We start from the raw sequence: 6,336 nt of genomic DNA on the forward strand, positions 1-6,336 counted from the left end.
AGGGACACCATGACCTCCAGAACCGTCAGACAGTAAACCCACACTGCTGTCAGGAGACGGTTGTGTGAATTCACCACAGCAGCTGTGGGAGCCTAACTCAGGGTTGAGGACTTTTCATTTACTTCTTCACCACCACTATCCTTTGCCTATTAATGTCTAATGGGGTCCCTGTCCTTTCCCCTGCTACCCTGGAGACCTTTGCAAGCCACCACATCCCACATGGCCTGGCCCCATTCTTTACACATGCCCTGCTCCATGGCCTGCCAGGTGTCACACAGAAGTCACAGGAGAAGAGAGCTACACCCTCCCCACTGGCTTTAAACCCAGCCCATGCCATGTGTGACCCTTTCCAAAAGGTCACTCTTTCCTCTGGAAGCCTGTCCACCTTTTCTCTCCCCCTCCCTTTGCAGCCACCCTTCTTAACTGGGTAATGAGTGCTGGAACCCCTCTGCTTTCTTAAGGAGTGTTGCTCTGGTCTGTGTGTGCGTGGCTGCTTTTAGAGGCTGTGCATGCATGTATGTGTGTGTATGTATGCATGTGTGCATGTATGCGTGTGTGTGCATTATAAACCCCAGAGGGGCCTGCAGGATAAATCAGTACATTTTGAGGAAGTCAATTGGACCACAAATTTCAAGGCCTTCAGAATCTCAGAGCTGTGTCACAGAAATTTGTGGCTTCCTAGACCCTCTCCAAGGCTCAGCAGACCTCTTTGTCCCAGGAAATTCTGTGACTCCTCTGAACACCTGGAGAAGGACAGGGATCAAGGAGGAAATAAAGTACAACACTGGCGTGTAAGCAGGGATCAGGGCAGAGCCATTCCACCCAAGGACTTCCCACCTCAGGTGCACAGCCATCCAACACCTACTGAAGAGTGTTCTGGGGAAAACAGCAGGACACAAGAAAAGCCATTATTGAAACAGTAAGTAGCATTTGAAAATGTGTCCCATGTATCTTGGTTACTTTTCTCTCTTTGCTGAGACAAAATACCCAACACTCAAAGTTAAAGGAGGAAAGGTTTATTTAGCTCACAGTTTGTGGAGGTTTCAGCTCATAATCAGCTGACTCCAAGGCGGGGTGGTGTGATAGAGGGGCAACAGTTTATTGCAGCATAAGACAACAAAACCAATCAAGGGACAAGACAAGCCCCTTTCTGTGCCTTATACTGTTTCCAGGCTAAGGGGATTAGGGTAGTTCCAATCCAATCAGGGGACTGATTTAATGATCACACCCTTAATCCTAGCACTGCACACTGGATTTAGTCACCTCTGTAAAAAGCCCCACCTATGACTACCATGAGGCTTTGGGGGTACATCAAGACATGAACCATAGCATTCAACCCCTGTCTCTCAAAATTCATTGAGATCCCTTTAGTCAAAAGGCATGTAGTCCATCTCTGAGTCCCCAAAGTCTTAATAGTTTCAGCATTGCTGAAAAATCCAAGTCCAAGGTCTCCTCTGAGAATTTAAGGCAAAAGCTTAGCTACAAACCCCTACAGAAATGACAAGAAAGTGAAACACTTCCAACATTCAGTGTCATGATAGACATTCCCCTTCCAAAAGTTAGGAACAAGAAGATACAGGGAAGGAACCAAAGAGAGTCCAAAACCCAGCAGGTGAGCATGTAGTCCTGTCGCCTATGGTTTGGTTCACTGGGCCACTAGACTTGTCAGAACTGTGCCCGAGTGTGGTAGTGGCCATGCTCTGAGCAGTGAGGGTCCCTGAGAACTGGGCTCTGATGAGGGTGGATGCCCAGCCCAGGAAGGTGGCAGAGGCTCAAGTCCAAATCAGAGTGCTCCTGTCACCCCAGGTCAGCCCTGACCCCCTGAAAGCAGCTCTTGTCAGAGTCCCCATGGACAGTCTCTTGAAAACAGAGCAGCGAACACACACACTCATGCACATACACACTCACTCCAGAGGCCATCGCCCTCCCATTCTGGTCAGCACTCGAATGGGCACTTAACCTCTGGCTGCAATGTCTCAGGAAAGTTTAGCAGCAGTTCCCGAGCAGTTGGGATCCTGGCAGCAAAGGCACTGAGCAGAGTGAGCAGAGCCTTGGGGGCCACTGCAGGTCCATAGAGACAGGTCATGCCCTCCTGTCACATGAGGTGACAGTTGTGACTAAAATCCACTGCCCCAACAAGGAGTCTGCCCATGACAGAGGTGGGAAAGTCCCTTCCATAGCCGTATTCTTCCTTGAGACTTGTGTAACTTTGATAATTCCTACATGTTCTCTCCTAATAGTTTCCATTCTTCCTTTAGAAGCATAACCTAAGCGTGTGTTGTGAAATGTGCACACGTACTTATACTCCGGGATGTTCACGGTACCTCCATTAATCAAGTCAGGAAACGTGAAGCTATCTCAGTGTTAATCATGGATAAGTAAATTGTGATCCCTCATCATGCAGAGGAACAAGATGCAGGCACTGCCTCAGGTCTTCAGTCTACTTAAAGATGCATTCTTCACTCCAATTATGTCTTTCATAGGGGCACAAAGCGCCCTTATTGGATGGAAGGAAATCTAGGCTGATTTATGGTGGCGGTTAGACAACGTGGCAAATCTGCTAAAAATCACAGCTCTGTGCACTGGAGATGGGTGACTTATAGGACGTATGTGATGCGTCTCCATCACGCTGAGACAGGATTGCTAATCTGGGGACCCGGAGCAGCGCTGGTGGGGAGATTCGCTAGTTAATGAGGCAGAGGGGTGAGCTCCCTTTGCAGTCGTGGATGTGTCAGTCACAGCTCATCCTAGGGTTATTTTCCAGGCCCCCAGCTCCAACTTCCTACTTCTGCTGGATAACAGGGACACTTACAGTAGCTGCCCTCACTCTGTACCTGAGGCCCCCCAAGTTCCCCTGGCAGAGACAAAGGTTTGCAAGCCCACAAACTGCTGCAGCAGTTAAATCCTAGTCTGGACCTGCCAGACGTGGACACAGGACACCCGGTGACTGGGAGCAATGCTTTGCCAGTAGGGGAGGCAAATGACACATGCACACAGGGTGTCCCTTCAATAAAGTATCCAGGTCCAGAGCCTGGAACACACGAGGACCCCCTCCAAGGGCAGAGCCAGGTACCCATCCAGCATTCTTTGCCACAAGGCCACACATCTGGACTCTGGGGCCACACAAACCCACATGTTAGCTTTCATGTAGCCCCCTCCAAGTCTCTGCTGGTTTCCCAGTTACTTTTGGTCTTCAGTGGGTCCCAGAGTCAGGTCAACACAGATCCCTTTTCAGCTGGGATTAAGAGACCAAAGCTAATGCCTGTGCTGGAATTTCCCCTCCTGATAGAAGCAGGCTGACCTGGCTCTCCTGTTTCTCTGCCTCCTTGTGCCTGGAACATGAGGCACTAGAGCGGACAGAACAGTGTAAGATGAAAGGAAAAGCCAGGAGTGCTGGGTACAGGCAAGTGCGCTGAGGTTGAGATTCTTCGGTAATGAGACATGGAGGAGCCGTCTCAGGAGGAAAACAGCACCAGAATTATTGGCTGCAGACGAAAGGAACATACATGGAATGTGGAGAACCAGCTCCTCTGCAGGCGCTCAGGGCCACCACTGCTGAGCAGAGACTACAGGTGGCAGTACTTGGAAGGAGATCACCCCCCATCTTGCCGAGCAACCTGCTCTGGTTGCTTGGAATTGGCTGAAGGATCTGACGACCATTGGATTACACTGCACTTGTGGTCACAGGACCAAGTCTGCGTGGTAGAGGGGTCAAGCACTGTGGCAACACAGGAATTCCAGACATATGTAGGAGTTGAGTAGTCTGAGGCACAGGCTTGAAAACAGTCCAATTTTTGAGATGGGTTGCCAACCAGATTGGAACATTCTTTGTTTGGAAGAAATGTCTCCGTGTGAGTCCTGAGGGACACAGAGCTCTCCCTTGTGGGACAGAAGTGAGAGAAACCAGGTGCTCCCTCTCAGCCCCCACCTGAAGCCCAGAGTGGGCAGGTGGCCCACTTGTGCTGTGGGTCCTATGTTAGCAGGCTTTCCTGGACAACAGAAGTGGCAGTCTTGAGGTGTCCAGAGGGCTGCTCGTGGCAGTCGCTGGGCTCTGTCTCGCTGTCTGGCCTTTGCCATCCTCTATCCTGGGGCTCCTCCACTTACTCTCTGTTGCTGTTAACTACTTGGTCCCCTTCCTTTCCTTGTTTACTGAGCAGAGTCCATTTCTGTCCCTTGCAACTAGAATTCTTTCTAACACACAAAGTGAATCAGTATCGCAGTGTCCAGAGCATTCCTCAGAAATGAGACACCTTTTCGAGAAACAACTTGTGTTTTACTTTAAATATTATTATTCAAAGTCCACCAATTTTTTCCCCAAATGATTGAAAGGATATTCTGGTACTTTCTGCTCACGTACCACCAAATCTAAGAGCATGAAAAATTGTCCAAACTCACAAAAATGCTTCCACCTTGTGTGTATGGTATGTGTGTAACATCACAACTTTCCATCACTGTGACAAACTATCAGATTCATAACTTACATGGAGCAGAAACTGACTCATTTTGGCTCACAGTTTCAGAGGTTCTAGTCCACCGTCACCTGGCCTGAGCTTCTGGCATACACCAGCACAATGCGTCATGGGGGAGCACACGGCAGATGCTCACTTCAGGGCAGCCAGAAGCCAAAGAAACAGGAAGGAACCAAGTCCCAACACCCCTCAAGGCCATACTCTGATGACGTCATTTCCCCCACCAGGGCCCATCTCCCGGAGGCGCCATACCTTTTACTGAGAGCCAGGAGCTGGGGCCAAGTCTTGGACACACATGGCTCTGAGAGACAATCAACAGCAACCATCACCACTTATGGTCATCACACAGGTCCTTCAGAACAATCACAGTAACCTGTGCAGGCACAAATTAAGGATGGCTGAGAAGAAAGAGAAAAATACCACCCTGGGTCACAAGTGGCTCCACAGAGGGGTGCAGTACAGCCTCCATTGCCCCAGAAAAGCTAGAGCATTTCCTCAGGCAGAAGGCATGTGCGGGGAGGCCTGGGGGCCCTTCTCACACTGTCCCGGGCTAGAAGAGGTATGACTGGCTGGGCAAAGTGAGCCAATGGCGGTGCAAGAAAGGGACCTGGAGTCCTGGGCAGAGGTGAATCACAGGCAGCTCTGCAAGGTGCAAGAGGTAAGACTCTGCCCAAGTTTAGGAGGGACATGCTGGCCTCCAGGGCTGCAGCACAGAGCACCTCCGGCAGCTCCAGCAACAGAGCTCAGTTCCTCACTGTTCCCGAGACTGCACGAGGTCAGGTACCATCGGAGCCGGGGTGAGACCTCTTACCCACCACACCATGCTTCCTGCCATGCAGAAAGGGACAAACTACCTGATTAACCCGCAGTTATGACACACTGGTGCCAAGAGAGCATGGTGCCACTGAGGCCCCAACTCCCACAGGTGAGGGAAGTGACACCACAATGGCCCCTGTCAGATAGATAACCTTTACCTCATGCTTAGCACGAACAGAGCCTTGAGGTAATCGTGGTCGCACTGCCACAGAGGGTGGCAAAGGAAGCACAGAAGACTCGTTTTTAACGGTTTTAAAGAGTCAGGCTCAGCTTTGCCGTGATCCAGCCAGGGGACTCCCCCGGGTCCGCCGTCTTTACTTCCAAGAGGCCTCTTTCCTAGGCAAGAGTAGTGAGACTAAGGGTGGGGTGGGCAGGGGCAGCCACAGCCTTGGGCTGTCTCTAGCCTGTCCCCAGTTGGTGTCCCGCATGACCCAGGGGCTGCAGATGGCCCTTCTCACTGGTCATTGTGAAGTCCCACAGGACTTTGTCTTCAATATCTGAAAGAGTACTTTAGAACATGACTCTCTGTACATCTTTATTTCGTTGATTCCACTGAAATCTAGACTATCAAATATTCTTTGACAACTGTACAATTAATAATTTGCTCCTGCAATTAGTGTATGTTTATGAATAAGCATACATTACATATTATACTTTTTCTCATTTAACAATACCTCCAAGTTTTATCTTTCTATCAACTTATACTAAAATTTTGAAGCAAATTTTAAAAATATGAAAATTTGAAGCTAGTCTCAGTACTAGCTTTAATAAAGTTTCTAACTGCCTTTATTTAAGTTATAATGTTTTAGAGCATTTCTAATAAACATTTTTAAAACACAAACACCACATAAAACACAGCACTTTCTGCTTATATACGGATTTGGGTCACTTGGGTTGAGAGTTCAAGAAACCCACTACAGCAGCAACAGCAGCCATGGCAATAGTGTTACTGGGCAGTCCGGTCTTAGGTGGGGATCTGCTCTCAACACAATGCACTATCTCTGGAAAAATAAAATGAAGAACTCAGCCAACTCAATAATTCTCCCGGAAA

General features: G+C 49.2%; 1 long non-coding RNA gene across 1 annotated transcript; it reads right to left on the reverse strand.

The window, feature by feature from the left end:
- Positions 1 to 1,000: 1,000 nt before the first annotated feature.
- LOC134471510 (uncharacterized) lies at positions 1,001 to 5,610 on the reverse strand. The gene is made up of 2 exons (XR_010040960.1): positions 5,444 to 5,610; positions 1,001 to 4,842 (listed from the first exon to the last, which is right to left on the reverse strand). It is a non-coding gene; the product is annotated as an uncharacterized LOC134471510 (long non-coding RNA).
- Between the last annotated feature and the right edge of the window lie 726 nt (positions 5,611 to 6,336).

The sequence above is a fragment of the Cavia porcellus genome, unplaced genomic scaffold (assembly GCF_034190915.1).
Source record: "Cavia porcellus strain 051 isolate PalLab524CR breed Dunkin Hartley unplaced genomic scaffold, mCavPor4.1 scaffold_18, whole genome shotgun sequence".
In the NCBI taxonomy this organism is placed as follows: Eukaryota; Metazoa; Chordata; class Mammalia; order Rodentia; family Caviidae; genus Cavia; species Cavia porcellus.